The following is a 12,109-nucleotide window of genomic DNA, read 5'->3' on the forward strand; positions in this document are numbered from 1 at the left end:
CAAATGTGAAGTTTTCCTAACTTTGTAGCCTCTGGGGGATAAATACAGACGTCTCCGTACCGAACCTTCAGACTCGACTAAGTTTGTCTGTGAACTGTGAGACCCATGTAACCTAGAGCTCTGATACCAACTTATCACGACCCGAATTTCCCACCCTCGGGAGTCGTGATGGCGCCTATTAATGAGAGTTAGGCAAGCCAACCCTTAACTATCTAATTCCTTACCAAATTACTTCCTTTTTACAATTACGAGCAATAACATAAAAACAGCAGAACTTAAATAATTAAGCAGAAGATAACCATGAAATATCTGAAGGCTACATCTATTACAACTTTTAAAACCTCAAATACCCCAAAACCTGGTGTCACAGTGTCACAGACTGTCTAAGAGTTTCTACATACAAGGTCTGAAGAAATACAATACACTATTTTTGAACAAAGAAAATGAAACAGGAAATAGAGATAGAGGGAGACGCCAGGGCCTACGGATGCCTACAGGTCTACCTTGGGTCTCCGAGTGGACTGAATAAAGCCCTCCAACTACTGTCTCAAAGCTGCTCCGGGATCTGCACACAGTGCAGAGTGTAGTATCAGCACAACCGACCCCATGTGCTGGTAAGTGCCTGGCCTAACCCCAGCGAGGTAGTGACAAGGCTAGGACCAGACTCCAGATAAACCTGTGCAGTTATATAACATATGGCGGAAAGTACCAAGTAATAAGCAATTAAAGCTGGGAAGGGGAACATGCTTTGGGGGTAGCTGACAAAAAAAATAACAAGAAATAACAAGGAAGCTAACAATATAACTTCTAACACAGATAAAGAGAAGTAAACACATCTTTCACTTTCAGTTTCCATCTTGTTGTAGGCGAGCAACCCGATTCCATTTCTCATATCTTGTGGTAGGCGTAACACCCGCTCCCATTTCATCATATCTTATTGTAGGCGTACCACCCGCTCCCATTTCATAATATCTTGTGGTCGGCTTACCACCCACTCCCATTTCAAAATATCTTGTGGTAGGCATACCACCCGCTCCCATTTTAGAATATCTTATGGTACGCGTACCACCCGCTCCCATTTTAGAATATCTTGTGGTAGGCGTACCACCCACTCCCATTTCATCATATCTTGTGGTTGACGTACCACCCGCTCCCATTTCATAATCTTGTGGTAGACGTACCACCCGCTCCCATTTCATAATCTTGTGGTAGGCGTACCACCCGCTCCTATTTACAGTTCATCACACAATCATAAGAAATCCTGGCAAGGGAACATAAGTGATATAATAACTTCCCGGCAAGGGAACAAAAAAACAATATAAAAATTCCCCGCAAGGGAACAACGATATCGAAATAGTCATCCCGGCAAGGGAGAATCAGCTATAACTAGTCTCACTTAGCTGGTACTCAGTTCAATTAATAGAAATGCTCAATCATAGAAGATCATTAATTAAAGCATACAAAGTGTCATTCAAGAACACAACAACTTTCAATTTAAGACCCACGGTCATGCTTGACACCAACGTATAGATACTCGTCACCATGCCTATACGTCGTACTCAACAAGAAGCAAGTAGCAAGTATGAATTAACACCTAATCCCTCAAGCTAAGGTTAGACCAAACATTATCTTGATGCCTTGAACACCACTCAATTCTCAATTATAGCTTTACCCCTCGATTCTACCACCAATCCGCTCGAATCTAGTCACAAGTTACTTAATTACATCAATAAGTGCTAAATGAATCAACCCCAATGCATGAAAATGAGTTTTCTAAAGTTTACCCAAAAGTCAAAAATCACCCCCCGGGCCCACGTGGTCGAAACCCGAGGTTCGAACCAAAACCCGATTACCCATTTCCCCACGAATCCAAATATATAATTTGTTTTGAAATCATACCTCAAATTGAGGTCCAAATCCCTAATTTTAGAAAAACCTAGGTTCTACCCAAAACACCCAATTTCCCCCATGAAAATCTTTGATTTGAAGTTGAAATCATGTTAAAAGATGTTAAGGAGTGAAGAAAATGAGTTAGAAATCACTTACCAACATTTTGGAGAAGAAAGGTTGTTTGAGAAATCGCCTCTTATGTTTTTGGGGTTTTGAAAAGTGAAAAATAACTGAAATTCCAGTTTATTTATACCCCTCTCAGACCCCCTATGCGGACTGCGGCCGCACAGGCCTCCCTGAAGACCTGCAGTTCAGCACCCTGTGCGGACTGCACAAAGGCGACTGCGGCCGCACAGCCTCCACCGCAGACCGCACAAAGGTAACCGCGGCCGCGGTGGCCCCTCCGCGGTCGCACGCGATTTCTCGCGGACCGCACAAAAGAGTTCAGAGACCTGCAACTTCCTGAACCTGCAACATCTGACTTTCTAAGCCTAAGGCATCCCGGAACCTACTCGAAACTCACCCGAACCCTTGAAACTCCAATCCAAGTATACCCACAACCTCAAAAACATCCTACGGACATATTCATGTAATCAAATTACCAAAATAACATCACGAGCATTGAATTAAACCTCGAGATCAATGAAATTTCTCAAAACTCTTTTAAACATCAAATTTCTCAATTAAGGTACGAATCATGTCAAACGACGTCTGTTTTTAACCAAATTTCACAGGAATGACTCAAGTTACATATAAGACCTGTACTAGATGCTGGAACCAAAATACGGGTCCGATACTATCACCTTCTAATCAGTTTTCATTTCAAATTCCTTAAACAATTTCACTTTAAAAAAATTCATTTCTCGGGCTTGGGACCTCGAAATTCAATTCCGGGCATACACCCAAGTCCCATATTTTCCTACGGACCCTCTAGAACAGTCAAATCACCGGTTCGTGTCCGTTTACCCAAAAGGTTGACTGAAGTCAAATTAACTCATTTTAAAGTCAAGACTTAACATTTTTCACAGAATTTCATATTTAAACTTTCCGGCTACATGTCCCGACTATGCATGCAAATTGAGGCTACACTAAATGAGGTTTTCAAGGCCTCGGAGGCACAGAATTTAATTAAAAATAGGTGATGACCCTTTGGGTCGTCACATCTACTCCCCTTGTATCAGTTGCACGCATAACCCTGAGGGTCTTGTGCATCTCATCAATGAAATCCTGAAGGTCTTCTTCTGGATTGGCACCTGTAAACACTAGAGGGTCTAACTAAAGAAATCGGTTTACCTTGGAACTAGTAGAATCCCCTTGCTGGTTGGATGAGCTGGGCGCAACATTTGACCTCTGGGCGTGAGAGGCCACTAACTGGGTCAACATCTGAATAGCTCCCCTAAGATCCCCATCAGAAATACTAGAATCGGAAGTTGGGCGAGAGGCGGGACAGAGGTATCAACGAGAGGGATAGTGGTACCTTCCGTAGGTGTAGGAGCTGGGGTAGTCTACTCTAGAATAGAAGAATCAGGTAGAGTAATAGCAGGGCGGCTACCCTCACCCACAGTATCAAGAAGTTGTGATTCATCAGCCACTCCTGAAGCGGCATTAGCATTGGCTTCCTAGCCAATTCTCGCTTTCTTCTTAGGTGCCATTTACTGAAAGATAGAACAACGCACTAATTAGAGAGGGACAGTTTCACCGCATGATCCCGAATATGAAAGAAATGTGTTATTACTAAATGCCCAAGTAGCCTCCAACTTATAGATGTGGTCGACAACACACCAATAAGAAGGACTCTACTAGACACGGTTCTGAGATATCCTAGGACACTGTAAAACCTTAGGCTCTGATACCAAGTTTGTCACGCCCCAACCTCGGGAGGCGAGGTCGGCGCTCAATCGTGTGATCCAACTGAGCAAGCCTTATCAAGCACCTACTACCCAACTCAATATGAACAAGGAAACCATACTTTCATTTATTTAGACAAGGAGAAATAGTACGCTCAACACTTTTAGTTCATTTTATATTACAACATCAAATAGTAATTAAGGTTAGCTTCCAAGATTCCCATAGAGTTAATATTTTTAGACAACACGAGTTTAGAATTGCAACATAGTTCATAGACTCCTCAAATTCCTGTACATGACCTACACTTATGTCAACGGAGCCTCTAAGGATACAAAAGTTAAGTATGACAATGCCGGCGACAAGGCCCCGGCTATACCTCAAAAGTGAAAGTGCACAACAACAAAAGATATACAATATAACCCCTTGAAGGAGAAGGGGCTCACCAAGATTTTGAGAAGAAGGATGCTCCGCTACACCCGATCGGCACTATCCACTATGGAGCCACCTACATTTATTTAAAAATGTAGCGCCCCTGGCAAAAGGGACGTTAGTACCATGGAATAGTACTAGTATGTACAACTAAACACCTTTTTACTAGAAAGAACTATCAAGCAACAACAAGGAAATCACAAGAGTCAATTAAAGGTTTTAACCGTACACCACATAATCAAATAGACAAACCATATAATCTTTCACATAAGTTCCATAATTTTAGTTTGGGGCATTTCTTTCATATGTTCATCACTGTCCTCAATACCACCGCTACCTTGAGAGAAGTCCGATCACGACCCGATCAGCTAGGTTACCTCATTTAAGGCATATATCTCAATCACCATTTCATTTCCCTTTTCCGAAATTCAATGTTAGCACATTACCACCATGTGTGCGGCATGGTGTCCGATCACGGTCCGATAGGCTAGGCCGCCTTACCTAGACGTTGTTCCTTTCTCATTAATCATCTCATTTGAATATTTGTTTCACATAGATCATATCGACTCGTTGGAACTTAGGGCCACAATTATCACATTATTCCACTTTCAATATCCATCTTGAAATTTTATGGTCATAGGCATACACAAGCAATTCAAGTTGCAAGCACATGTAAGTTTTCACATAGTTAGCATGATAATCTCAGTTTTAATGTTGGCTTATAGCTAAGCATTTCAACACATGATTCGTATTATTCATACTTTTCTAAATATCAAGAATAGTATATTACTCACATTTAGGGACATCCTTCATATATATATGCATATAATTGCAAATCAATTAATGTGAAATAACAGTATATTATGCATATAATTGCAAATCAATTAATGTGAAATAACAATCAATACATCAACCAATTCTAGTCTTACCACACTTTGCGTAAATGCCAACGGAGCTCAATTTCTAATAAAAGGGAGTTTTAGCCATACATACCTCAATATAGCTTTCCTTAATCCTTACAAAATTCCGGAACTCTTAGCACTTCGATCTATTGTGCAAACAAATTACAAATTGAACCGAGAATTAGCGGCAAGGTTGAGATTCTAACTTGTTTAAGCATATTATCAAATACTAAAGGTGCATTGTGATCTTAGGTCTTTTTTGAGAGAAATTTCTATCATTTTATACTCCCAATTGCCTTCTTTAGTTCACTACCTTCCAATACTCTATGGTTTGATATGCATGCAAAAAATTCATTCTTATACCCATGAACCCCCAAGCTAAGTACTCTTACTAGTATGAATTTGAAACCAGAGATTAGGGGTCAAGTTTCTTACCTCTTGGTGTGAAGATTTAGGTGCCTCACTTGATTATCTTCAATGATTTAGCAAGGATTCATAGAGTAATTTTGATGGGAAGAACTTTCCCTCTCTTAGACCCCCCTCTCTCTCTCTCTCTAGAAGTATCAGGAAATAAGCTCAAAATGAGCTATTGCACTGGATATAACAACAGGGGGTACATAATGCTTGGGTATGTGGTAGAAATGCGGACCACATACCCATTCTGTTGTCGCATAATGCACCGTAGAACTGCCCCTTACAAAATCCCAAGGGAATTATGCGACTATGCGGTCCGCATATCGGTTATGAGACCGCATAATTGACAGCAATTTTGACCTCAATTTGACTAACATACTGCCTCACTTTGTGGTGACTATGCGGTTCGTATACCTGAAATGCGACCGCATTCTCGATTGCAGAATCGCGCTTTTCTGGAAAACATAATTTCTTAACTTTTTGATGCATCTATCAATCCAAAGGTCCAAACCGCGGCGAGCTTTTCTATGAATCTCTAACACATGCTCCTAACTTGGCACCACGGGATCCGGGTTTTTGAGTTGGAAATTCATAGGGCCTTACAATTGGAGACTAGAGTTGATCTCTTATTGCTTAGTATGGTTGATTTCAATGTGAATTTGGGTGTGTTTGGTTGTTTCCATGTCATGCTATTCTGGATTGTCACACTAAGATCGTAACATTGACGATGCTGGGATTACCGAGGATCGAGTGGAGAGGTTCTCTAGATTATGTTCCCAACAGGGTGATTTCTTATCTAAAGGCCCAACGGATTGTTGGGAAGGGGTGTTTGTCATATTTGGCCTTTATGAGGGATATTGGTGCTGATACTCCTACTATTGATTCTATTCCGGTAGTGCGAGACTCTTCAGATGTGTTTCTTGTAGACCTGCCGGGCATGCTACCTGATAGGGATATTGATTTTGGTATTGACTTGGTGCCGGGCACTCAGCCCATTTCTATTCCTATGTATCGTATGACACCAGCTGAGCTGAAGGAATTGAAAGAGCAGCTTCAGGAGCTTCTTGATAAGGGGTTTATTAGTCCTAGTGTGTCGTCTTGGGGTGCACTGATTCTGTTTGTGAAGACGAAGGATGGTACGGTGAGGATGTGCATCGACTATCGGATGTGTTTCTCTAAGATTGATTTGAGGTCTGGGTATCACCGGTAGAAGATTCAGGATTCAGATATTCTTAAGAAGGCATTCAGGACCCACTACGGTCACTGTGAGTTCCTTGTCATGTCATTTGGCATGATCAACGCCCCAGCATCATTCATGCATATGATGAACGGTGTATTTCATCCATATCTTAGTTCGTTTGTCATAGCATTCATTGACGATATCCTTGTGTACTCACGTAGCTAGGAGGAGCATGCATAACATTTGATTATTGTACTACAGATGTTGAGGGAGGATAAGCTTTATGCCAAGTTCTCCAAATGTGAGTTTTGGCTTAGTTCGGTGGCGTTCTTGGAGCACGTGGTGTCTAGTGAGGGGACTAAGGTGGATCTAAAGAAGATAGAGGCGGTTTAGAGTTGGCACGGACCGTCTTCAACTACTGAGATTCAAAACTTTCTTGGCTTGGCCGGATATTATCGTTGCTTCATTGAGGGTTTCTCGTCCATTAAAGTGTCTTTGACCAAGTTGACCCAGAAGGGTTCTCTATTCAGGTGGTCAGATGAGTGTGAGGAGAGCTTTCAGATTTCAAGACTACCTTGACCACAACTCCGATTCTAGTTTTTCCTTCAGTGTCGGGTTCTTATACTGTGTATTGTGATACTTCTCGGATTGGTATTGGGTGTGTCTTGATGCAGGAGGGTAGAGTGATTGTTTATGCTTCATACCAGTTGAAGCCCTATAAGAAGAACTACCATGTCCATGATTTGGAGTTGGCAGCTATCATTTATGCATTGAAAATTTGGAGGCATTATCTCTATGATGTGTCTTGTGAGGTATTTACGGATCATCGGAGTCTCCAGCACTTGTTCAAAAAAAGGAGATAAATTTAAGGTAGCAGAGGTGGTTGGAGATGCTAAATGACTATGATATTACCATTCTTTATCATCCCGGGAGGCTAATGTGGTGGCCGATGCCTTGAGTAGAAAGGCTATGAGAATGGGTAGCCTTGTATTTATTCCTATTGGTGAGAGACTGCTTGCATCAGATGTTTAGGCCTTTGCCAATCAGTTCATGAGGTTAGATATTTTAGAGCCTATTAGGGTTCTAGCTTGTGTGGTTCCTCATTCTTCCTTATATGATCGCATCAGAGAGCATCAGTATGATAATCCCTATTTGCTTGTCCTTAAGGACACCATTCAGTATGGTGATGCCAAAGAGGTCACTATTGGTGATGATGGGGTGTTGAGGATGCAGGGTCGGATTTATGTGCCCAATGTGGATGGGCTATGTGAGTTGATTCTTGAGGAGGCCCACAGTTCACGGTATTCCATTTATTCGGGTACCACAAAGATGTATCAGGACTTGAGACAACACTATTGGTGGAGGAGAATGAAGAAAGACATAGTGGGGTTTGTAGCTTGGTGCCTAAAGTGTTAGCAGGTGAAGTACGAGCATCAGAGACCAGGCAGATTGCTTCAAAGGCTTGAGATTTCGGAGTAAAAATGGGAGCATATCACCATGAATTTTGTAGTTGGGCTCCCACAAACTTCGAGGAAGTTTGATGCTATTTGGGTGATTGTGGATTAGTTGACCAAGTTCGTGCATTTCATTCCAGTTGGGACTACCTATTCTTCGAAGCGATTATCTAAGATCTACATCTACGAGATTGTTTGCCTTCACGGTGTGCCGGTGTCTGTCATTTTAGATCGGGGCATGCAGTTTACATCATAGTTTTGGAGAGCAATACAACGAGAGTTAGGCACACAGGTTGATTTGAGTACATCATTCCACCCTTAGATGGATGGACAGTTCGAGAGCACTATTTAGATATTAGAGGATATGCTACACGCTTATGTCATAGATTTTAGGGGTTCTTGGGATTAGTTTCTGCCGCTTGCAAAGTTTGCCTACAACAACAGCTACCAATCAAAAATTCGGATGGCTCTGTATGAGGCTTTATATAGGAGACAGTTTTGGTCTCCGATGGGTTGGTTTGAGCCAGGTGAGGCTAGGCTATTGGGTAGTGACTTGGTTTAGTATGCTTTGGACAAAGTTAAGTTAATTCAGGATCGGCTTCGCACGGCGCATTTTAGACAGAAGAGCTACACCATTCGAAAGGTTCGTGATGTCGTTTACATGGTGGGAGAGAAGGTATTACCCAGAGTTCCACCCCTGAAGGGTGTTATGAGGTTCAAGAAGAAGGGCAAGTTGAGCCCTTGGTATATTAGCCCATTTGAGGTGCTTGAGAGGATTGGAGAGGTGGCTTATAGGCTTGCATTGCCACCTAGTCTATCCAGTGTTCATCTAGTATTTCATGTTTCCATGCTCCGAAAGTATGTCGGCGATTCGTCTCATATTTTGGATTTCAGCACGGTTCAGTTAGATGGTGATTTGACTTATGGTTTGGAGCCGGTGGCCATTTTAGATCAGTAGGCTCGAAAATTCAGGTCAAAGAACATAGATTTAGGGAAGGTTCAATGGAGAGGTCACCCAGTTGAGGAGGCTACTTGGGAGACTGATCGAGGGATGCGAAGAAGATATCCACACCTATTTGAGGCTCCAGGTATGATCTTATACCCATTTGAGGACAAACGTTTGTTTAAGAGTGGGAGGATGTAATGACCTGGCCTGTCGTTTTGAGTGTTGTAACCCCGTTCCCACATTTACTGTTTATTATGTGCTCAATTATTGTTATGTGAATTACCGGGGTGGTTGGTTTGGTTTTGGGGATGTTTCAGAATGAATTGGGACACTTAGTCCCAAGGTTGGAAGCCTAAGTTGAAAGAGCTGACCAGATGTTGACTTATGTGTAAACTGTCACGCCCCAAACTCGGGGAGCGCTACCGGCGCTCAACTGAGTGAACCCGATTGAGTAAGCCTATTGGATTTTTTCTACCCAAACTCACTCACGAATAAAGAGAAGACATAATTTCATTAATCAGATAATAGGGAGATCATGTATACAATACCAAGTCATTTTTATTAGTTACTTTATTAGTTAATGTCTCAAAATACACACACTTTCATAGTTTGAAGTGGAATAAGTGATTCAAACACAACATAACTCGTGTGACTTTCCCAGTATATATATATAACCCACACTATGCATGTGGAGCCCCTAAAAGATACAAAAGAGTATTATGATAATGCCTGCAATAAGGCTCCGGCTATACCTCAAAACGTGGTAATAATATGAACAAAAGATACAATACATGACACCGGGATGAAGTGGGGCTCATCAAGTTTGCTGGGAAGAAGGTGTACCACTATCGCTGATCAACACCGCCTGCTATAGAACCATCTGCATCCATTTAAAGATGCAGCGCCCCCGACAAAAGGGATGTTAGTACTATCGAATAGTACAAGTATGTATAACTAAATACCATCTCAATAGAATGAATGATAATACAAGGGGGGGGAGACAATCATGAAATCACTAGAAGCCTCAAATGATACCAAAATATCAATTTAGGAACCACATAAGTTTTCAAGTGAATTTCCATATTTTTAGGTTGGGAGATCTTTAGTACCGATATACTATCATTTACAATACCACTATACTTTTACACGGAGTCCAATCATGACCCGATTGGCTAGGTCGTCTCATTTGAGACATCCACCACAATCACAATTCCAATTTTAATTTCCAACACAGTCACCACCATGCGGCATGGCGTCCGATCATGGGCGTTCGATCACGGCATTGGCTAGGCCGTCTCACTCGAGACATTACCTTTTTCTATCAATCATCACACATTATACCTATATCATGTCTTTTTGATTCATTGGCGCTAGTGGCCACAATTATAATGTCATCCTTGGCACTTGGCCTTATTTCATGTTTCGTACTCACCTGATTCATTTTCAAACATCATCATCATTGTCAGCAACAAAGCCTTTCAATTTAAGACATTAAGTACACATGTGAGCAACTAGAAATCTTAGGCATATAGAGATTTTCACATAATTTGGCATAACAAGCTTCATTCAACTTGACTTGAAGTCGTAACATTTATAACACATAGTCCATACTTTGAACATATTCTTAAGTGATATCATAGCATGCTAAAAGTACTTTGGAATAAATATTAAACATATATCTTTCACCACAAGTTTATTCGAAATAGCCAATTTTATAATGATCGATTTGGGACTTACATAAATTACATGAACAACGGGGGAATCAATTCTAAGAAGAGGGGGTTTAGCCAACATACATATTGAGCTTCCTCAACTCTAAAATATTCCAAAATTTCTTAGCAACTTCAATCTATTTTAGAAATATAACAAATTGAACTAAAATTAGGAAGATGATCATGGTTCCAGCTCATTTGAGCATTTTATCAACCACTAAGTGTGCATTAGGGGTTCAATGTCCTTTTATGAAAGATTTACACATCCCACAACCCATTCCTGATTATTTTCAGTTCACAATCTTCCTACACCCTTTGTTAACACATGCATGCAAGATAAACGACTCCCATACCCATGAATTAACTTGCTAATTACTCATTTTAGTTAATTTTAGAATTAAGGGCTAGGGTATAGATTCTTACCTCTAGGATGAAGACTTAGTGAATTTTTCCTTGTTAATGTTCAATGATTTGAGAAAGAATTGATGGATAATTGGTTGAAGATCACCCCCCCAATCTAAGCACACTCTCTCTCACTCTTAAAGTATCAGATTTTTGCTTAAAATGGACCATGGCATCTATTTTAATGAAGTAGGGTCGGGTTATAAAAATCCAAAAATGAAGCCCCGGAATAGGATCTGCGGTCGCCTATGCAACCCCATAATGCTTCTGTGGTCCACAAAATGGGCCGCGAAATAGCCCTTTGGAACTGGGTTGGTCTGCCCCATTATGCGCCGTAGAACCTCTATTCAAAAAATTTCCAAGCTGAAACTGCGATCGATGTGCAGCTCGCTTTGTTGTGCAACTGCATAATGGACCGTGAATTGGTCCAAAATTTTGCTCAAGTTTTTGTTTCACTCTGCGGCCATTTTGCGGCCCGTAGAGTGATTCTATGGCTGCATAGTGGGCCGTAGAAATGCCTTCTTCTGCCAATATTTTCCTTTAACTCCTCAGTGTATTCTTCAACCCAAAATGGAGTTTTGACGGTTCTGATAGCTCCGTAGGGTGATTTTGGACTTAGGAGTGTGTCCTAATATTGATTTAGAGGTCTGTAGATGTTTTTCGCTTGAATTGGCGAAAGTTAAAATAATGGAAGTTTGGAGAGTTGAGGAGTTTGATCGAGAGTTGACTTTGTGGTTACCGGGATAAGATTTTGGTTCCGAAAGTTGGAATAGGTCTGTAGTATCAGTTGTGACTTGTGTGCAAAATTTGAGATCAATCAAAATTTATTTTGTAGGTTTCGGCATCGATTGTAGAAGTTGGAATTCATTAGTTTTCATTAGACTTGAAATGGGATGTGATTCATGTTTTTGATATTGTTTGATGTGATTGAG

Source organism: Nicotiana tabacum, chromosome 20 (genome assembly GCF_000715075.1).
Source record: "Nicotiana tabacum cultivar K326 chromosome 20, ASM71507v2, whole genome shotgun sequence".
Lineage (NCBI taxonomy): Eukaryota > Viridiplantae > Streptophyta > Magnoliopsida > Solanales > Solanaceae > Nicotiana > Nicotiana tabacum.